The sequence below is a fragment of the Oryx dammah genome, unplaced genomic scaffold, assembly GCF_014754425.2.
Source record: "Oryx dammah isolate SB20612 unplaced genomic scaffold, SCBI_Odam_1.1 HiC_scaffold_11077, whole genome shotgun sequence".
In the NCBI taxonomy this organism is placed as follows: domain Eukaryota; kingdom Metazoa; phylum Chordata; class Mammalia; order Artiodactyla; family Bovidae; genus Oryx; species Oryx dammah.
Window position 1 is genome coordinate 1,325,056 of NW_024080471.1, and position 23,814 is coordinate 1,348,869.

The following is a 23,814-nucleotide window of genomic DNA, read 5'->3' on the forward strand; positions in this document are numbered from 1 at the left end:
AAAAGAGTAAAGACTGATTACAATTAAAAAGCAGGTGCCCTTCAGATTTCTAGAAGTTAGATTTTTCTTAAAACAACAACAACAACAACAACAAACTTTTCACTGGGAAGGGACAACACTTGGATGGTAATGGTAGTTATGATCTAGCCATTTCATTTCAAAAATCTTCTACTCAATTTACTTTATGCATAGAAACATAATATCCAGCACAAAGAACTTTTCATTTATTGTATTTCACTGATTATAAGATGTACATTTCAACACCAACGAAGTGGTGATGCATCTTAAAATTGAGAACGCTCAAAACTACAATATAATCAATCTGATTTTTGTATGACTGTCTGGTGATATCCATGTGTAGAGTCTTCTCTTGTGTTGTTGGAAGAGGGTGTTTGCTATGACCAGTGCGTTCTCTTGGCAAAACTCTGTTAGCCTTTGCCCTGCTTCATTTTGTACTCCAAAGCCAAATTTGCCTCTTATTCCAGGTATCTCTTGACTTCCAACTTTTGCAGTCCCCTATAATGAAAATGACATCTTTTGGGGGTGTTAGTTCTAGAAGGTCTTGTAGGTCTTCATAGAACTGTTCCACTTCAGCTTCCTCAGCATTACTGGTTGGAGCATAGACTTGGATTACTGTGATACTGAATGGTTTGCCTTGGAAATGAACTGAGATCATTCTGTCATTTTTGAGCCTGCATACAAGTACTGCATTTCGGACTAATTTGTTAATGATGAGGGCTACTCCATTTCTTCTAAGGGATTGCACACAGTAGTAGATATAATGGTCATCTGAGTTAAATTCACCCATTCCAGTCCATTTTAGTTCACTGATTCCTAAAATGTCGATGTTTACTCTTGCCAACTCCTTTTGAGCACGTCCAATTAACCTTGATTCATGGACCTAATATTCCAGGTTCCAATGCAATATTGTTCTTTACAGTATCAGACTTTACTTCCATCACCAGCCACATCAACAACTGGGCATTGCTTTTGCTTTGCCTCTGTTTCTTCATTCTTTCTGGAGTTATTTCTCCATACTTCTCCATTAGCATACTGGGCAGCTACCAACCTGCAGAGTTCGTAATTCAGTGTCATACCTTTTTGTCTTTTCATACTGTTCATGGGGTTCTCAAGGCAAGAATACTGAAGTGGTGGTGAAGTAGTGTAGGAATGGAATTCCAGTTTAGCTATTTCAAATCCTAAAAGATGATGCTGTAAAAGTGCTGCACTCAATATGCCAGGAAATTTGGAAAACGCAGCAATGGCCACAAGACTGCAAAAGGTCAGTTTTCATTCCAATCCCAAAGAAAGGTAATACCAAAGAATGTTCAAATTACCACACAATTGCACTCATCTCACACGCTAGCAAAGTAATGTCTAAAATTCTCCAAGCCAGGCTTGAACAGTACATGAACCGTGAACTTCCAGATGTTCAAGCTGGATTTAGAAAAGGCAAAGGAAGCAGAGATCAAATCGCCAACATCCGCTGGATCATCGAAAAAGCAAGAGAATTTCAGAAAAACATCTACCTCTGCTTTATGTACTATGCCAAAGCCTTTGACTGTGTGGATCATAACAGACTCTTGAAAATTCTTAAAGAGATGGGAATACTAGACCACCTGACCTGCCTCTTGAGAAATCTGTATGCAGGTCAAGAAGCAACAGTTAGAACCGGACATGGAAAAACAGACTGGTTTCAAACTGGGAAAGGTGTATGTCAAGGTTATATGTTGTCACCGTGCTTCTTTAACTTATATGCAGAGTACATCATGTGAAATGCCAGGGTGGAAGCACAAGCTGGAATCAAGATTTACAGGAGAAATATTAATAACCTCAGATATGCAGATGACACCACCCTTATGGCAGAAAGCGAAGAACTAAAGAACCTCCTGATGAAAGTGAAAGAGCAAAGTGAAAAGGCTGGCTTAAAGCTCAACATTCAGAAAACTAAGATCATGGCATCCAGTCCCATCACTTCATGGCAAATAGATGGGGAAACAAGGGAAACAGTGAGAAACTTTATTTTGGGGGGGCTCCAAAATCACTGCAGATGGTGACTGCAGCCATAAAATTAAAAGATGCTTACTCCTTGGGAGAAAAGCTATGACCAATCTAGACAGCATATTAAAAAGCAGAGACATTACTTTGCCAGTGAAGGTCTGTCTAGTCAAAGCTATGGTTTTTCCAGTAGTCATGTATGGATGTGAGAGTTGGACCATAAAGTTGAGTGTCAAAGAACTGATGCTTTTGAACTGTGGTATTGGAGAAGACTCTTGAGAGTCCCTTGGACTGCAAGGAGATCCAATCAGTCCATCCTAAAGGAAATGAGTCCTGAATATTCACTGGAAGGACTGATGCTAAAGCTGAAACTCTAATACTCTGGCCACCTGATGTGAAGAGCTGACTCATTGGAAAAGACCCTGATGCTGGGAAAGATTGAAGGCAGGAGGAGAAGGGGACAACAGAGGATAAGCTGGTTGGATGGCATCACTGACTCGATGGACATGAGTTTGTGCAAGCTCTGGAAGTTGGTTATGGACAGAGAAGCCTGGGGTGCTGCAGTCCATGGGGTGACAAAGAATCGGACATGACTGAGCAACTGAACTGAACTGACTGAAAAACTACAATAAAGTACCACACAATAAATCCTAAAGAGGGCATGGACAAAATGGAACCCTCTCACACTGTTGGTGGGAATGTAAACTGGAGCAGTCACTATGGAAAACAATATGGAGATTCCTCAAAAAACTAAAAATAAGAGTTGCCATTATGATCCCACAATCCCACTTCTGGTCATATATCTGGATGAAAGTAGAATTTGAAAGGCTACATGCTCCCCTACACTCTTTACAATATCCAAGACAGGGAAAACAACCTAAATGTCCATTAACAAATGAATGGAAACAGAAAATATGAGACCCCATGGACTGCAGCCTACCAGGCTCCTCTGTCCATGGGATTTTCCAGGCAAGAGTACTGGAGTGGGGTGCCATTGCCTTCTCCAATGGTATACATAGACACAAGAAAATATTAACCATAAAAAAGAATGAAACAGTGCCATTTGCAGTAACATGGATGGACCTAGAGATCACCATACTAAGCAAAGTAAGTTAGAGAAAAATACCACTTATATGTGGAATCTAAAATACAACACACACATGAACATATCTATGAAACAGAAACTGACTCACAGATGCAGAGAACAGACCCATGCCTGACAAAGGGGAGAAGGAGGGAGGGGGAAGGCCTGGGAGTTTGGGATCAGCAAATGCAAACTAAACTATTATATACATTACAGATAAATAACAGGGCACCCTGGTGGCTCAGATGGTAAAGAATCTGCCTGCAATGCAGGAGACCTGGGTTTGATCCTTGGGTTGGGAAGATCCCCTGAAGAAGAGAATGGCAACCCTCTCTAGTATTCTTGCTGGAGAAATCCATGGACAGGGAAGCCTGAGGGGCTACAGTTCATGGAGTCACAAGAGTCAGACACGACTGAGCGAGTAACATGTTCACCTTCAACAAAAAACAAAAAGGTCTTATTGTATAGTACAGCAAACGGTGTTCAATGTCCTGTGATAAACCATAATGTAAAAGAATATGAAAAAGAATATATATATATATAACTGAATCACTTTGTTGTACAGTACAAATTAAGGCAACATTGTAAATCAACTACACTTCAATAAAATATTTTTTAAATGACAGGCTATATGGCTCTTGGTCCTGTACTGACCATGGTCGGTATAATTCCACTGTGCAAACTGAGACACAAAGGTCCATATTTTCATATGTCCTGTGACAAAACACTTCTAAAAGAGCAATATAAGTTTAAAATAATAATTCCAAATGACAAGAAAGTATGTGTCCTGATTTAAATAGTAGTGTTTTTTTCTTCCTGCATGCTGGATATGTTTCTAACATTCAATGAGATTACCCACAGTCAGTAACGCAGGACATAAATATAATTCAGATAAGCAGTACTTGTCCGTGACTATTGATTCAAGTTGTCTAACACAGAGTATAAAGCTTTCCCACTGGCCATCAGGGCTGCACACAATAGAATCTTAAATACATTCCCCAGCTTCTCTCTCAGTAGCTACTATTCTTACTGTCTTGCTAGTTAGGAATGAACTATTCATGATGTACTGAATACCTGCTTCATCTGCTTCCCAAAGGATTCCCTCATGTTTTCTCTTGCTATTTTCTCATGCAGTGTGGTGTGTGTGTGTGTGTGCACGTGCGCGCACTCAGTCGTGTCTGATTCTTTTGTGGCCCCATGGGGTATAGCCTGCCAGGCTCCTCTGCTCATGGGATTCTCCAGGCAACAATATTGGAGTGGGTTGCCATGCCCTCCTCCAGGGGATCTTTCCTCATACTGGAACTCAGCTGGTGAACTAGGCTTTGTCTAGTTCATGTTTTAGCTTTGTTTACTTTTCACTTGCGTGAACATTAAAAGAAAAACTCACAAAACCCCAAACTTTTGAGTATTATGTGCCTAGCACCTTAGAATTCGAATTTGCAATCTCTGCCTTATCCAACTAAAGGCCTGAAAGGTGCCTTAAGGTAGAAATTTTACCTTTGTAGGCCCATAGTAGGTATTTTCTAAACATAGGCTGAAATGAATACATCCTTTAAAACAAACAAAAAAAAAACACTCTACTCACATTATGGCTTTGGGGGATGCTCTGCAAAAGCCAAATCTTAAAACAAAATGTCTTAAATTACACTGAATTAAGTAAATTTTATTACAGGTAACAGAAAATGTGGTGAACTTTTGTTTATTATGGTTTCTATATTTTCCTGTTTTCTGTGTATATTCATACTTAAGAAATGAGACAGACAATATCAATGAAGGTTTTTAGGGAATTTCTATTAGAAATAACAACAGTACAGTTTGCAGACATAGAATACATGCTATGAACAGTTTAAAACTTTGGCATCCAATGGAATTAATTCTCCTTAATTCTAAATGGAATTTTACAGAAAACCAGCAGCAACTCAGGAAGATGACCTTAAGAGATATTCTGTCCCTTTCCTAAGCTTACGTCAATTAAACATATTAGTACTAGGTACATACCACACACTGTGGACTTGGAAAACAAAGAGAAAATCAGGAACAGTCATGGCCTCCACCCTTAGAACTGAGTGTTCATCAATGTCCCCAAAGAAATAATGTAAAATTTATTAATGAACATAAGTCTAGGGGACTGTAAGAAAGTGTCTTAGAATTCTCACTTCTTTGGAAGTTATTCTTCAGAAAATAGTCCTGAATATTGAGTAGTTTCCTTGGTCAAGCTGTTAGTGGGATCTCTTAGTCTAGTTTAAAGAGCTATAAAGCTTTTTTAGGGAATTTAAAAATACTAGAGGGACTGGAAGGACTCCCATGATCATGGAGGGTGGTGGTTCTCTCGATGTGGTTCCCAGGCCAACAGCAGAGCTGGCCTCACCTGGAACCTTGAGAGATACGGAAATTCTCAGGCCCCACCGCAGACCCACTGAATCAGAAACTCGGGAGATGAGACAGCAACCTGTGCGTTAACAAACCCTCCAGATGATTCTGATACTTAACTTTGAGAAGCACTGACAGACTACAATCCACTACATGTCACAGAGAATTTTTAAAGGCCATTCAGCCAAAAAGAGATGAGAGAGTGAAAATGTTAGGTCTGACTCTTTGTGACCCCATGGATTATAGCCACCAGGCGCCTCTGTCCATGGAATTCTCCAGGAAAGAATACTGGAGTGCGTTGCCATTTCTTTCTCCAGGGGATCTTCCTGACCCAAGGATTGAACCCAGGTCTCTCATGTTGCGGGCAGACTTTGTATGTACTGAGCCACCTGGGAAGCCCAAAAGAGACTCAGTTCAGTTCAGTCTCTCAGTCGTGTCCAACTCTTTGCGACCCCATGAATCGCAGCACACCAGGCCTCCCTGTCCATCACCAACTCCCGGAGTTCACTCAGACTCACGTCCATCGAGTCCATGATGCCATCCAGCCATCTCATCCTCCGTCGTCCCCTTCTCCTCCTGCCCCCAATCCCTCCCAGCATCAGAGTCTTTTCCAATGACTCAACTCTTCGCGTGAGGTGGCCAATGTACTGGACTTTCAGTTTTAGCATCATTCCCTCCAAAGAAATCCCAGGGTTGATCTCCTTCAGAATGGACTGGTTGGATCTCCTTGCAGTCCAAGGGACTCTCAAGAGTCTTCTCCAACACCACAGCTCAAAAGCATCAACTCTTCGGTGCTCAGCTTTCTTCACAGTCCAACTCTCACATCCACACATGACCACTGGAAAAACCATAGCCTTGACTAGAAGGACCTTTGTTGGCAAAGTAATGTCTCTGCTTTTCAATATGCTATCTAGGTTGGTCATAAATTTTCTTCCAAGGAGTAAGCGTCTTTTAATTTCATGGCTGCAGTCACCATCTGCAGTGATTTTGGAGGCCCCCAAAATAAAGTCTGACACTGTTTCCACTCTTTATCCATCTATTTCCCATGAAGTGATGGGACCAGATGCCATGATCTTCTAAACAGGGACTAAAACACAGGCTGCCTGTTGTCTAATCAAATTTTCTTCTACCATACCAAAACGTGTATATTTTATTTGCCATGTTATATCCTTGTGCAATTTTGAACCATGTATAAAAAGCTCAGAGAAAGAATTATTGGTTTGAAATATGTCATTCTCCACCCCCTCCCTTTTTCTAAAAATCTAAACCTCATCGGAGATTCAGATATTTTGGAAAATTAACCAATTTATTGCTAATGACAAACAACACCATTACTGTGCCCACAATATACATAAAAATATAGTACATACCAGGCGTTAGACGAGATGTTTGTCTGTTTATTATCTGCCTGCTCTACTAGGCTGCAAGAGCCACAAGGGTGTTTTGTCTTCTTTGATTACTTCTATTTCTTTTACTTTAGAACAATGCCCAGCTCTGAGGCAGCACTCAAAAAGCACTCAATTTGAATCAACAAATAAATGAACTTCAATTTGACTTGTACTGTCACTTAAATTTGGGGATCTTGTTTCTCCAATTACATATTAAGTTATTAGAGACTCGGCCTTCAATGATTCTTGAACCCACATCACCTAGAAGGTATAATGTACCATACCTAACAGTTGACACTATTTTTTTCTGTAAAGGGCAAGACAGTAAACATCTTGGCTTTGCAGGGCATAACGTCTTTCTTTCAACTACTCAGCTATGCCTCTTAGAGTCGGACACAACTGAAGCAACTTAGCATGCATGCAATGGAGAAGGAAATGGCAACTCACTCCAGTATTCTTGCCTGGAGAATCCCAGGGACAGAGGAGCCTGGTGGGCTGCAATCTATAGGGTCACACAGAGTCAGACACGACTGAAGTGACTTAGCAGCAGCAGCAGCAGCTATGTCTCTGAAGCAGGAACGTAACCACAGACAATTTGTAAATGATGGATGTGGCTGCATCCCAATAAAACTTTCTTGACAAAAGCATGCACAGGCAGGGCAGATGTGGTCTGTGCTATGTAGTTTGCTGATCGCTGATCAAAGCAACAGAACTAACAACTATTATTACTGTTATATTTTAAAGACTAAGTTAACAGATACAAATAAAAGGCTATAGTGAAATGAAGTGAGGTTGCTCAGTCGTGTCCGACTCTTTGCAACCCCATGGACTATAGCCTATCAGGCTCCTCTATCCATGGGATTTTCCAGGCAGAGAGCTGGAGTGGATTGCCATTTCCTTCTCCAGGGGATCCTCCCGACCCAGGAATCAAACCCGGGTCTCCCGCATTGCAGGCAGACGCTTTCCCGTGGGAGCTACCAGGGAAGGCCCAAAGGCTATAAGCAGCTCTCTAATACCTATTTTTTAAAAGAGCACATTAATGCTTATTACATAAAATCTATATCCTCTTAAGAAAATTAGGATAAGTTGTACAGACTTAATGTCAGTTATTTATTTACTTAGAGGCCAGTTAACATAAAGTTCATTCCAGTATCTTTTAACATTTTTAAAACAGAGGTATAACCAAGATGGACATTAAAGAAAGCCTGCTTCCTTCACTTCACTGACCTTGTAAGTTTTGGGGGCAAAGAAGTAGGAAAATGAGCATTACTTTATTAAATACAATTTACTCTGGCACCCCAAAGCTGTAAGGTTAATCTTCTCCACAGCATCCCAAAGAAATATATCACTTTGTATTTCTCTTTAAAAAAATAAAGCGTGCTTCCTTTGTAATTAGAGCCAAAGGAAGACAGACCTGGCCCACCAGCCATACTGTGTGGTCCTGCAAACCTCAGCAGCTGACATGAGCAAGGATAAATCACTTGGTTCTGTTGCTGGGGAAAATGTCCTTTGGACATGGAGGGAAAGGAGAGAGCCAAGAGCTGAAAGTCACCCTCTGAAGCATTATTTTGTTGTCAGAATCATGGCTATTGTTATTGGCATTCACTTTTCGAAGAGAGAATGAATTATTTCGCTGTTGTTGACCTATCAGCTGACTTTTTTTCTTTGGTGAGTTCTGTGAACACTTTCCCCTCCACCCCCTTTTTATGAAATATGATCACTGAGTGTGCTGGTCAGTGTACACTGTACTAGAAAACAATGGCTTAATACATCCTTGGCCTGGTTTAAGAAAGGAAGAGAATGCCTCTCTCTCCCATCCCTCCCTTGCAAACGGAGTTATATCAAGAATCAAAGAGAACCAGACTGACATAGAAACACAGGTGCAAACAATGTCTCCTCCCGGTTTCCCGGGCTATAGAAATGGGAACTAACCTACTCGTTCATCTTTCCCTCTTCACACTAATCCTACCTCCAAATTTTAATCAAGGAAGGAGACAGGATTGGGATTGACACAGATACACTATTGTTACTATGTATAAAATTAATAACTAATGAGAACCCACTGTATAACCCAGGGAACTCTACTCCATGCTCTGCGGTGACCTAAATGGGAAGGAAATCCAAACGAAAAGAGCGGACATATGTAGACACATAGCTTATTCACTTTGCTGTACAGCAGACACTAACCCAACACTACAAAGCTACACTCCAATAAAAATTTTAAAAAGGAAGAAGGTAGGTGCTTTTCTTACCCTGTCCTCTTTGGAAGGCAGATCTCTAGGGATGACTTTGTTATCTAAAAGATTTGAGCTGTCTTAGTTCTCAAAATGCTGACAGGGTTCATAAAATAATTTTTATGAAAACATTTATAAACTGTGAGCCACCTCACAAATGTTGACCCATTTTATTTAATTGTTTTGAGTCTCTGCCCACTCTAAATCATAATACTTGATGTAATTAGGTCACATTTTATGGATATAAGCAAAAAAAGAATAAGTGTCAGTAGGAAAACAACCTCTCATGGGTAAATGAATTACATGTTGCCTTCTTCACTGCTGTCAGCAAACCTTTCAGAGGTACTAACCAAAGGGGAAGGTCAATTTGGGTAGTTATAAACATATGACAAAGGAATTAGCTCTAGTCCATGTAGATGCAAAAAAAAAAAAAAATAATAATAATAATAATAGCATTGTCACACAATCCTTCCCACTTTTCTCTCTTTCTTTGGCCCCTCTCTTCTGCCTGGGGTAACATACCTGCCCCCAAATAAAAAAGAATTGTGGAAAAATAAAAACATCTACTCAAACACTAGGATATCATGAGGTGAAAAGGGACAGAATTATCATCCACTCCATGCTAGAGGTTTCCGTCCATCTCCTAACTCCCTGGATCCTGTGAAGACATTAGGTTACATGGCAAAGGAGACTTAAGGCTGCAGATGGAATCAAGGTAATTATTAACCGGATTTTACAAACAGGGAGATCAGGACTTCCCTAGTGGTCCAATGGCTACAACTCTGCACTCCCAATGCAGGGGGCCCGGGCTTGGTCCCTGGTCAGGGAAGTAGATCTTACCTGCTGCAACTGAGAGTTCACATTCTGCAACTAAAGATCTCACAGGCCATAATTAAGACCCGGAGCAGCTAATTAAATAAATAATTAAAATATTTTTGTAAATAAGGAGATTATCTTGGATTATCTAAATGGGCTCAATATAACCACAGGTCCTTTAGAGGGAAGCGGAAGGGGAGAGTCAGAGGGAGATGTTGACTATAGGGGAAAAAAAGGCTTTAAGGGTGGATGAGTGGCATTATGAGTCAAGAAATATAGGTGGCCTTTTGGAACCAGAAAAGGCAAGAAAATGAATTCTCCTCTAAAGACTCCACTAGGGAATGCAGTCCTGCAAACACCTTGATTTTAGCCCAGTGAGGCCCATGAGGGAAGTGTGACCTATAAAACCATAAGATGACAAAATTTGTGTTGTTTTAAGCCACTTGGTTTGTGGTGACATGATACAGCAGCAGTAGAAAACTAACATATTAGACAATTATGATATAGCAATTCTTTTTTTTTTTTTTTGGCCATACATTGGGGCATATCGGATCTTAGTTCCCCAACCAGGGATGGAACTCACATCCCCTGCAGAAGAGTGGAATCTTAACCACTGGACCACCAGGGATGTCCCTAATATATCAATTCTTATATAATTGTATGAATCAGGTACCATTATTGTTCCCATTTCACAGAGGAAGATGCTGAGACAAGAGAAGTTAATGACCTTCCCAGGGTCACAGAGCAGGGCCAGAATTCCAGCCCAGGTAATCAGGCTCTAGCAACCACACTGCCAGCCAATAGTTAACGCTGTGAAAGATATGATGGTGCAGAGAACACCTCATGGACAAGTACATCCCTGTGGCTAAAATTTAAAGTTTTATGATGAAGAGTCACTGGAAGACTAGAGTCATCAATGTGGTCATCAAAGGAAGTGAAGTGGGTTGTTACAACAATCAGGAATGTGGATATATTAGAATAGGTCATAACAGGAGACAAGAGAAAATCTAATTTAAGGCCTGACTGAATCTGTGGAAAGAGACCAAACAAGAACACCCTTATAAGATCTCTCAAGATGAGTCCAGCTTTCTCATTTCTTCCAGACCATCCATCCCCTCCATCTGCTGTCATTAACTTCCTTCCCATGGTTCAGTTCTTGGGAAGTTACCCCTGTTCCCCTTCAAGGGTCCTCCAGCTCCCAGCGTCTTTGCCATGACTCCCTACATCCTTCTCTTGGAACTGTGGTCCAGAAGGGGACACTGTAATGAGCACCAGGCAGAGACATCTGGATTTGACAAAGCAGGCCTTCTTACCCGAGATAAGGATACAGATGCGAACTGAAGATTTCATTGTTTTCCCCTCAATGGTCAATAAATAAAACAGAATGTTTAACAATAAACAAATATAGGAAGAATACTGTCACTTTTAGAAAAAAGTGATCCTTTTAAAATTCAAGTGATACTGGTAAACGAATAAACAACTTATTCCCTAAAAATGGCACTTCATTCATTGTACCTGAGTAACAGTTTAAAATCCTTCACAAAGCTTCAAAAAGCACACAATGGCTACTGATATAAACATTAAAACTAGTATTCAATTACATCTTTTAATAAATATATAGCTTCATCAGGTATTAACTTGAAAATGAAATTTATCTTTGGCAGAAAAATTAGGGGGAGAAGGTATATGCCAGAACACTGAGAGACTATTTATTATACTATAAAATCACCATTATTAAAACATTCATTTTCTATGCTTAAGAAATTTAAAAATTTCAATCATAAAACAGTATGTTTCCCAACTGGCAACTGAAATAGTATTTACTTGTTTTTACGTGGACAAAACATAAATTTAACATCATTCAATTTTTTAACAGATTGCTTATAATTGTACTTTTATTAAGCTCTTAACAAAAAAGATTTTGAAATATGTGCCCATATAACACCTTGAACTAGCTAAATTCTCCTGTCTTAGTTTATTAGGCAGCATTGAGAATCAAAGGCATTTTTATGGTATGAATATTTTATAGCAGAGATGATACTCAATACCTGCATGGAGTTTTGTTGTCATAGGGACCATATAGGAGAAACCATTTAAATGCCAGAATTTCAAACCCCCTGGAACACTGCCTTCAGGTCTGGCTTTACTTACAACTTGGAAATCAAAACTGTAGCGACCATCTTTTTTTAAAAATGTACAATCCATCTGCTTAAAAAAATTAAGTACTGACTTTACTCTTTGAAAAGTCTTAAATTTCCTTTCCATGACAAATTTTGATGGTAGAGCATACCAAATGGGGGGATACTGCTGCCTAGCAGGTCGTCATGGCAACTAAAGTACATACACACACACACACACACACACACACATTGTGAGCCTGCACTAAAGCTAACATGATAAGACCACAGCTGAGAAGTTTGGCATGTATTTTCACTGATGCTGTCTCCTTTTTTATTTCTGTTGGTAACTTCATCTTTTCCTTAAAGCTCACCCACAAATCACCAACAAAATAACAGATAACTTTGCCCTAAATCAAAAGGCATCAGAGAAATGAAAATGCAAGTGGGGAAAAGGGGAGAGGCCTTGATTTCCAATTAGTTGGAAGCCTGTGCGCCATGCTATCAGCTGGCCTGATAGTCAAACTCCAGCCCACAGAAGCATCATAGCCAGGCTCCTACTAAGAGACTGGGAGACTGTGTTTTCTTAAGAAATCAGATATTATAAAGTCTTCCTCAGTTTGATTCCAAGCAACCTTATTTGAAGCCTATCTCTAACTACACTATTCCATGAATTCTGCATTCCAGCCAAATCTGCCTGCTTGTCATTCCATACACATGCTGTGTGTCCTTCTGACCTTCCCTTGCTATACCCACCACCTGAACACTCTCTGAGCCTTCGTCCTACAGGGAGTAAAATGATCTATAAAACTATGACCAACACACAGAAATCCCTTACATTTCTATACATTAATGATTAAAATTCAGAAAGTTAAGGAAACAAGCCAATTCACCATTGCAACCAAAAAAAATAATAAAATACCTAAGGATAAAACTACCTAAAGGGACAAAAGCCCTGTATACAGAAAATTATAAAGACACTGATGAAAGAAATCAAAGATGACACAAACAGATGGAGAAATATATCATGTTCTTGGATTGGAAGAATATTGTGAAAATGTAATCTACAAATTCAATGTAGATTAATTCAAAGTAATCTACAGTTCAATGCAATCCCTATCAAACTACCAATGCTAGTTTTCAAAGAACTATAACCAAAAAATCACAATTTGTATGGAAATACAAAAGATATCAAATAGCCAAAGCAATTTTGAGAAAGAAGAATGGAGCTAGATGGATCACTCTTCCTGACTTCTGACTATACTACAAAGCTACAGTCATTAAGACAGCATAACACTGGCACAAAAACAGAAATACAGAACAATGGAATAAGCTGAAAGCCCAGAGATAAACCCATGCACCTATGGGCACTTTATCATTACAAAGGAGGGAAGAATATACAATAGAGAAAGTACAGCCTCTTCAATAAGTAGTGCTGGGAAAACTGGACAGCTACATGTAAAAGAATAAAACTAGGACACCTTTTAACACCATACACAAAAATAAACTCAAAATGGATTAAAGATACAAATGTAAGGCCAGAAATGATAAAGCTCTTAGAGGAAAACATAGGCAGTACACTCTGACATACATCGCGGTAAGATCCTCTTTGATCCACCTCCTACAGTAATGGGGAAAAAAAATTAACAAATGGGACTTAATTAAACTTGAAAGTTTTCTCACACCAAAGGAAACAATAAACAAGATTAAAAGACAACCCTCAAAATGGGAGAAAATAATTGCAAACAAAACAACTGACAAAGGATTGATCTCCAAAATATACAGACAGCTCATGCAGCTCAATACCAGAAAAACAAACAACCCAAATCAAAAAATGGGCAGAAGACCTAGACAGACATTTCTTCAAAGAAGACATACAGATGGTCAAAAACACATGAAAAGATGTTCAACATCACTCATTATTAGAGAAATGCAAATCACAACTACAATGAGCTATCACCTCATACTGGTAAGAATGACCATCATTTAAAAATCTACAAAAATGTTGGAGAGAATGTGGAGAAAAGGGAACCCTTCTGCACTGCTAGTAGGAATATAAACTGATAAGCCACTACAGAGAACAGTATGGAGATTTCTTTAAAAACTAGGAATAAAACTACCATATGATTCAACAATCCCACTACTGGGCATATAGCCTGAGAAAACCGTAGCTGAAAGAGACCCATGTAACTCATGTTCATTGCAGCACTATTTACAATAGCTAGGACACGGAAGCAACCTAGATGTCCACGACAACTGAATGGATACAGAAATTGTGGTACCTATGTACAGTGGAATATTACAGCTATAAAAGAGAACACATTTGAGGTAGACGAACCTAGAGCCTATTGTACAGAGTGAACTAAGTCAGAAAGAGAAAGACAAATAGTGTGTATCAATGCTTGTGTACAGAATCTAGAAGAATCGTACTGATGGGCCTGTTTTCTGGGCAGGAAGGGAGTCCCAGACATAGAGCACAGACTGTGAACACAGCAAGGGAAGGAGAGGGTGAGACGAATTAAGAGAGTAGCATGAAAACATACACACTGTCACGTGTAGAACAGATTCCCAGTGGGAGTTTGCGGTGTGCTCTTTGACAGCCTAGCGGGGTGGGATGCGGTGGGAGATTCAAGAGGGAGGGGGCATATGGCTGTGGCTGATTCATGTCGATGTACAGCAGAAACCAGCACAACATTGTAAAGCAATTATCCTCCACTCAAAACTAAAGAAAAACCATGACCAATCTCCACCCAGCAAAAGCGCCTGTGTTTTTCAATTTTTATTTATTTATTTGGTGGCACTGGGTATTACTTGTAGCACACAGGATCTAAATCTTTGTTGGGTCATGCAGTATCTTTAGTTGCGGCATGTGGGGTCTTTTTTTTTCTTTTCTTTTCTAGTTTCGGCATCTGAACTCTTAGTTGCGGCATGTGGGGTCTTTTTTTTTTTTCTTTTCTTTTCTGGTTTCTGCATCTGAACTCTTAATTGCAGTATGTGGGGTCTAGTTCCCTGCCCAGGGATTGAACCTAGGCCCCCTGCATTGGGAGTGCAGAATCGTAACCACTGGACCACCAGGAAAATCACCAAAAGTGCCTTCTGAATTGATGTAACTACCTTATTTAAATTGCTTATTTGATATTAACTTTTTGCCTTCCAGAGTATTCAGGGGTCTACTTCACTTCTCCCTGACACTGACCATTTAGGAAGGGGGTTATATTTTGTGATCTAATAGCTAGTTCTCCAGTTACTTGGACAACAACAGTAGAAGGGACCATAGAAAATTAAGGAATATTGATAACAACCAGCATCTACTAATACCTTTAAGCAGGTCATGCCAGAGTTGTATGACACAGAAATTAAAAAAAAAAAATCATATGGGTAACCTCATGGCAGAGATGAACAACTCTTGAAAACACCACTGAGATATAATCTATTCATGTGGTGACACTCATTGGTGTCAGAAAATCCTTAAAACACTCCATAGGAGCTAGATATACCACAATTCTCTCTAAAGATATTGATTAAAGACATTTTTCTCCTAAATATTTTTCCAGACACCTTTCTGACAAAATACATATACACAAAATGAAGTATGATCCTTGGGCATGAAGTAATATTGCATCTAGAAAGGAAAAAAATAGAGGTTTTCAAAGGGACTACCTTGGCCACTTGGGACATTAACTTCGAGACTTTAAGGCTAGAATAAAATTGCATATCCAAACTTTAATGGCTCATTTAATAACAGAAAAAGTTACAGTTCTGTCAAGTCCAAAAATATGTCTTTCATTTTTCTTGTATTACAACTGCTTACCAGACATCGCCACCAGCTACTTCAAATGTAACAAGTCCAAAGCTTAAATGATGACCCATTCCATTCCCACACATACAAAATAAAAACAAAACTACTCCTTCACTCATATTTCCTGTTCCAGTTAAAAGTGCCAGTAACTGTGGTCACTCAAACTAGAAGCCATTGAGTCAGCGTTGACTTGCTTCTCAGCGTCAAATCCTAAATTCAACAGTTTCAATAGGGAAACAATATCAGGTAAAACAAACAGCATGGATTTAAATATCAGGGCTTCTTATTAACTATAAAACCCTTGGAAAACATATTTAATCTTATTAACTCTCAGTGAGACTATGAGTCATATAAGATTTTTTAAAAATAAATAAATGGGTTTTGAGATAGATTTCTATTATCCTATTATCGTTCTCTTGGAATTCACAAAACATGCTATCAGATTCAAGGAGATGGGAAATAAAAAAATGACAGCAAAAACTATTTCATTTGGTTTAATTACTCTTTCCCAAACTTACTTGGCTTATTTTTAAGGAATGCACTGACATTTCTTCTTCTTAAAAAAGAAAAAGTTAGCTGTGAAACACTAACCTATTTCATGGGGTTGACTCCATGGCTGTGTGTGTGGAAACATAGGTGTCTTTTGGGATTTCACTCTGTACTGCATCCCTCCTAGCTGTCCCACCAGTTCCTAGGGTGTCTGGGGGCTCCCTGGTGTGTGCCCACCCTCTCCCCATTAGCCTTACATTTGGGTCCAGAATACTGCTCAGGGCAGTTTCTGCCCAGGGTAGGACTAAATAGGACAGGTTTTCATGTGTGTGTGTGTATGCACGTGTGTCTGTGTGTGCACACACACGTGCACATGACTGCAGTATAATATAGCCAATCACTTCGTGTGTGTGTGCACATGCATGTGCGCTTGTGCATGAAAGTGACTGAAGTATAATATAGCCAATCCTGTACAACAACGTCACTCAGTTACACACATATAGACAGTCTTTGTTCATCCTCTTTTCCATTATGGTTTTTCAGAGGGGCCTGGAGATAGTTCCCTGTGCCATACAGTAGGACCTTGTTGTTTATCCATCCTATCTATATACGACAGTTGTGTCTGCTAATCCCAAACTCCAAGTCCTCCCCTCCCCAGTTCACAACAGCTGAAACAGGACAACAACCTAAAGGGCCGAAGACAAATAAATGGTAAAGAAGACATGGTCCATATACACAGTGGAATACTACTCAGTCATGAAAAAGAACGGGATGAGGCCATTTGCAGCAACGCAGATGCCAGTAGCATGGATTTTCTTTTAAGGAGTCAGAGGCCAGAAAAAGAAAACATTCCCTATTGTGAAAGGAACTCTATATACCTTAGAGAATAAAACTCCCGTGTCTGTGCTTTAAGAAAAAGGTTTCAATATGAGATTAAAGCTCATGTAATATCATACATATCCCATACACATTAATTAAAATTCTTTCTCCTTCGGCAAATCAATTCTATCACCTAAGTATCCCACTCTTAACTTCTTTTGTTCCGACTTCTGTCATCACATCTAGTCTCCCATCTAGACTACGGTCAACACCTTCCAAGATTTCAGCGATTCTCTCACCTCCTGGGTCAACCCAGAAACCTCTCTAAAATACAGATGTGAGCAACTGCCTTTCAGGTAAAGAATACATTCCTTAGGATATACACCGTTCTGGATTTGGCCCCAATCCTCTTCCAATATCTCGACACACCATTCCCCATTGGCCTCTCTTGCACAGGCCTGGAGGCAGCTTTCATATTGTCATGTCCTAGGGTCCCAGCAGATAATTTTTTTTTTTTTTTGTTAATGAAATACGTGTGCTTTCAGGGCTGTGCCTTTTCACGTATCACTCCCTTGGTCTGTGAAAACCACCCACACCCATCCCAATCTCCATCTGGCAAACAATTCATCCTTCAAAGCCAACCCGAATGTCACTTCTTCTATGAGGTCTTCCAGAATGAGTTAGTCACTCCCTCTGTCGACTCCCACGGCACTTTGTTCTCAACTCTGTCCTGGCAAGCTATTTAAACTCAAGAACAAAAGCGAACGACATAAATAGTGATCTTAAAATTATTAATTCCTAATGAATTTTTTCCACCAAAATCCTAGGCACTCCATACTTTCTCTTGATTACATATACACAAGATCCAAGGGAAATACTGGGAACAAAGAGCCTCGACATAATCAAATAAATTCAGAAACCATCATATTCATCCAAATGAATCAGGCCTGATCTCATTTTGAAATACCTGCTGGTGTCTTGACAATTTTTAAATGTCAAAGGAGTTTCAGGGAACAGCCAAAAAATTTTAAGGCTCTCCTAAGTTTCCAAAATTTAATTTCTAAATTGTAACAGTCTTTTCTTCATACATGTGTAAAACTTTTAGAATTCAATGGGGAAATAAACTTTCATTTCAAAACTCAACTTTGATATTGGGAAATAAAAACATATGCCACTTCCAGGCACCAGTCATAAGAACGGGTTTCCCAGGTGGTTCCGATGGTAAAGAATCCATCTGCAATGCAGGAGACACAGGTTTGATCCCGGGTCAGGAAGATCCCCTGGAGAAGGGAATGGCTACCCCCTCCAGTATTCTTGCCTGGGAAATCCCACAGACAGAGGAGCCTGGAGGGCTACAGTCCATGGGGTCTCAGATAGTCAGACACAACTGAGATTGGTCCCAGTAACAGTCTCTACCATTTGCTGAGGGCTTCATGCTGGTTCCTCGGGGCAGTCCCTGCAGACTCCTGCATAGAATTCCTGCCGCTACTCCATGAAGTAAGAGTCATTATTCCAATGTTTTAGATAAGGAAGTTGGTCAAAAAGATTAAGGGAATCCACCTAGATATTATCCAGTGAAGACTCAAACCCAGACCCTATGGCTCCCTGGCGCATGCACACATTTTATAAGCTATGATACAGAACCAAAAGTTGCGTCAACGGGGTAACTCCTCTGTGAGGAAATAACCATGGACTTGCTCACTTCAAAGGGGCACCCTTCTGTAATCAGGGGGCTTCTGTAATCTAAGACTTATATACTGATCACCAGACAGCTAAATGAAGTTATCAAAAGTATTTTTATTTCCTCATAAAGTGAGCAACTTTAAAATTTCCTTAGAAAATGATATATAAATATTTTTATAATTTGACAGAACAGTAAACTCAATTTAAGAAAAATCTAGTCTAAATCACAGGAGTTTTTTAAGCTAAAGTTTATCAAACAAACAAGAGGGCAGAAATTTTGCAGTTCACGTAAGAATTGCTGGAAATAAAGTCTAAAAAATATTAAACCAAGGTTTTGTAAATCCAGCTCTATTTTCATTTCTCCAATCAAATTGATATTTCTTATTGTGACTGAACATGACAAACAGCGCCCTCAGACTACTTGGCTCACTTCTTTTTTGTCAAGTACTGGGTGATCATAAAGAGTATTGTGAGTCTTCCATGAACACAAGACTTCTATATCATAACACAGACCTTGATTATAACTACTCTACAAATACATATTTATCTTCACAAACAGTCTTTCTTACCTGGAATGCAGATAATTATAAAATGTGTTTGCTTATTTATACTTTCTGAAAATGCAGCAATAAATCACAGATACATCCACTTGGAAGACAGCATTTTAGTCTTTCTTAAACTTTATGGATACTTCAGTCAGTTCAGTTCAGTTGCTCAGTCGTGTCCGACTCTTCGCGACCCCATGACTCGCAGCATGCCAGGCCTCCCTGTCCATCACCAACTCCCGGAGTTCACTCAGACTCACGTCCATCGAGTCGGTGATGCCATCCAGCCATCTCATCCTCCGTCGTCCCCTTCTCCTCCTGCCCCCAATCCCTCCCAGCATCAGAGTCTTTTCCAATGAATCAACTCTTCGCATGAGGTGGCCAATGTACTGGAGCTTCAGCTTTAGCATCATTCCTTCCAAAGAAATCCCAGGGCTGATCTCCTTCAGAATGGACTGGTTGGATCTCCTTGCAGTCCAAGGGACTCTCAGGAGTCTTCTCCAACACCACAGTTCAAAAGCATCAATTCTTCATCACTCAGCTTTCTTCACAGTCCAATTCTCACATCCATACATGACCACAGGAAAAGCCATAGCCTTGACTAGACGGACCTTTGTTGGCAAAATAATGTGTCTGCTTTTGAATATGCTATCTAGGTTGGTCATAACTTTCCTTCCAAGGAGTAAGCGTCTTTTAATTTCATGGATGCAGTCACCATCTGCAGTGATTTTGGAGCCCCCCAAAATAAAGTCTGACACTGTTTCCACTGTTTCCCCATCTATTTCCCATGAAGTGATGGGACCAGATGCCATGATCTTCGTTTTCTGAGTCATTCAATATGCTTCAAATTGACCAATGTTTTCACCTCTGTGATGACTCACATAAATTATTTGGTACTTGATTTTTCCCAAGAATTAGACCATAAGAAAAAAAGATGCTACATTCGATAAAGTAATGAATAAATCAAGTATGAATTGTAATCACAGAATTCTGCATATTATTTAAATTATTTATGAAAGAAGAAATATTTGATAAGCAAAATAATTTTTAAAACATTTTAACACTCTCCCTCATTTTACTGCTGCTGCTGCTGCTGCTAAGTCGCTTTAGTCGTGTCTGATTCTGTGCGACCCCACAGACGGCAGTCCACCAGGCACCGCCGTCCCTGGGATTCTCCAGGCAAGAACACTGGAGTGGGTTGCCATTTCCTTCTCCAATGCATGAAAGTGAAAAGTGAAAGTGAAGTCGCTCAGTCGTGTCCGACTCTTCAACTCAATCCTTATTTGTTGAATGCCTGGCATGTACCATATTCCACCCTTCAGGGATGCAGTGAGTTGTGCCTCTTGGATAAGACAGAAAGAGTAAACAAACAATGACAAGTGAAATGAGCACTATAAAGGAAGAGAAATATAGGGTGCTGTGGCTTTTGTGTAAAATAAGGTTTGAAGAGGAAACAAGCAGACAAAGTAGGGAAAAACAGCAAACAAGAAGTTTCCAAGTAAGAGAAGTAACGAATCTGAGAAGACAGGACCCTGAAGAGCTCCTGGGCATAAAAGCCTTTCTGTGTCCCATTCCCTGAGTTCCAAAGAGAAGGCTCACACAGTTGCTACCTGGGGAGAAGAGGGATGAAGAGACAATGGAGCCCTAAGGAACAACGTGTAGCCTTGGGGCAGGGTCCTGGTTCCCCCTCAAGGGAAACACAGAACAGTATCGAGCTCTTCTGCAGAACTAAAACCCCCACCAAATGGAAGATGTTCCAGAGAGAAGGTCACAGCTCAGTAACCTTGAGAACCACAGATCACGAGACCACTGGATGCCAGAAGATCTCTAGATTTAAGGACTGCAGGCCCTGCATGCACCCTGTTCCTTTTAGTTCCTTCCCAAATGCACCTGGGTTAGGACACTCAGTTTTGAGGGTATTAACCCTCTGTGGCTCCCTTTTGCCTGGCAAAGCAATAAAGGTAGTCTTTTCTACTTCATCGAAAACTCTCTCCAAGGTTCAATTTGGTACCGATGAACAGAGACCAAATTTCGGCATCAACAACAGGCAAGCAGGTCCAGAGGCCTCAGGGACAAGTCACACAGAGCTGGAGAGGAGCCCAGGTAGGGAGCCAAGCAGATCTCCCTGTGGGATCTAAGGACTCACCCCATCAGGTGCTGGGAGGGGTCAGCCTGTTCTGTCCCCACTTTAGCCTCTGCTGAAGAAAATGCCCCTCCCTGGTGACACCTCCTTCCTGTGTCATGGAGGGACTATCCAACCCATGGTCTAGAAGCCTGGCCCTCTCACCCAACTGGAGACAGCTCTGAAGGGCCTCACGACTCCAAAGCTTCCACTGATGGCGGGGGCCTGCACAGCAGCCCCTCCTCCCTGCACACAGCCAGGCCTTCTTCTCCACCCCTCCCTGCCACATGGGTTGATCTCAAGGGCAAAGGCATTCCCTGACAAATGTCTCATACAGGAAACTCCCTCTCAGAGTCTGCTCTCCAACTCTGGGATCCAGTGTGAGCCGGGAAGAGAGGTGAAAATGCTGACAGAGGACAGCACACTCAGGGCCCCACCTGGAACTCAGCCTAAGGGTTTACAATAAAGGTGTGACAGATAAGATCACTATTTACATCATCAGAGTAAGTAAGTAAGTAAGTAAAGTCACTCAGTCATGTCCGACTCTTTGTGACCCCGTGGACTGCAGCCCACCAGGGTCCTCAGTCCATGGGATTCCCCAGGCAAGAGTACTGGAGTGGGTTGCCATTTCCTTCTCCAGGGGATCTTCCCGACCCAGGGATTGAACCCGGGTCTCCCGCATTGGAGGCAGACTCTTTAACCTCTGGGCCACCAGGGAAGCCCTTTTAACATCATCAGAGGCAAATCCTAAAGGAGGACAAGAGAATACAAAGAGGGAACATCAGAGGAAAAAAAGTCACCCACTAGGAATTTCTCCCCAGACCTTGAGGCCAGGTGATCTGATCATCAGGGTAGATGTACTCAAAGCCTTTTATGGAAAGGAAATTATTTTGAAATTCTGATACAATAGGACTAAACTCCAGTTTGTGTACTGTTGGTCATCCAACCCTTATACAGGGATTGTGAGGCTCAAAGGCTTTAGGTTAGAAATACTAGAGCATTCATTAAAAATTCTTGTATGGAATCACATAACAATAAAAGAAAAAAATCCCATTCCGTATATCATAACAGCTATTTTCTAGTAGAAAAATTAACAAAAAGAAAAATCCTTTTTGTTAAATAAGACTTTGCAATTTTAATATTTCAGGTAGTGTAAAAGTCACACCAAAGGAAATTTATTGAAAATATCTTCATGTTGCCACCTTTTGGTATTTTTGTATGTAACACCTCTAGAGGCTCTATTTTTTTGGTTTACAAGTTACATAAAAGGTGGTAGCAAATAAACCATAATTCTGCCAAAGACAATTCATTCAATGTGATGCATACAAGCCCATTTTAAATATAGTCTTTTATCCAGATATAGCCTATCAAGAAGAAGCAACTTTTAAATTGAATTTATTGGACAGAACCACCTTCTGAAAAATCGAAACAAAACAGATCAAGTGTAGGAACAGATTAGTGTGCAGCAAGAGTGGTTGGAGTACTGTAGTACAGGGGAAAGCGGACGGCAGCTGATTGGGTGTGAGTGAAGAAACTGGAGTTGGTGGCCACTGCAGGCGGGGGTCACTGTTTTGACCTCCCTTTCAGAAAGAACTGGCCTTCGCTGGTAGCCCAAATGCTAAAGAATCCGCCTGGAATGCAGGAGACCCGGGTTCGATCCCTGGGTCAGGAAGATTCCCTGGAGAAGGGAATAGCTACCCACTCCAGTACTCTTGCCTGGGAAATCCATGAACAGAGGAGCCTAGTGGGCTACGGTCCAAGGGGGCACAAGGAGTTGGACATGACTGAGCAACTAAACGAAAACAACAAGGGGTTGCTGGGCAAGAGTGTGGCCTGGGCTGAAAAGCTGAAGTGAATCCTAAGGCCCTGCAGCTGGAGGCAGTCAGCTGACTAGCCAGTTGCCACGGCACTGCCAGTTCTTCCTAAAGAGAAGTGTTAGTCCCTCATTTGTGTCCGACTCTTTGCAACTCCATGAACTGTAGCCCACCAGGCTCCTCTCTCCACCTAACACCTTCATTACACAGACACACACATGGAAGGATTTGGGAAAACATCCTAGAAGGAAGGCTCTGTGCCCTGTGAAACCTGGATGGCTCCACAGATTTGAACAGCGCATGGCATGTCCCTATTGCCTCCCCTTACATGGCAGCTAATGTAGAGAGCAAGTGCTTCCAGTAACACTAGGAGAAGCAAGGAGAAAATACCCCTGCCAATGGCATCCAAACAGGAGACCACATGTTCCAAGTAGACCCTGCGGCAAGCAGAAATTTCAAGACAGTCATGAAGAGGACACAGTCTATCACACCACAGACAATGCATGTTTAGAAAAAAATGGTTTTCTTTTTCAGAG

At 40.7% G+C, this 23,814-nt stretch overlaps 1 protein-coding gene and 1 non-coding gene across 7 annotated transcripts in view; both read right to left on the reverse strand.

Moving 5' to 3' along the window:
* The window catches only part of LOC120860451 (protein bicaudal C homolog 1), a 354,826-nt gene that overhangs the window by 109,484 nt on the left and 221,528 nt on the right, over positions 1 to 23,814 (reverse strand). The gene's annotated exons all lie outside the window — the stretch shown is intronic.
* TRNAG-CCC lies at positions 15,013 to 15,085 on the reverse strand. Its single transcript has one exon. It is a non-coding gene; the product is annotated as a tRNA-Gly (tRNA).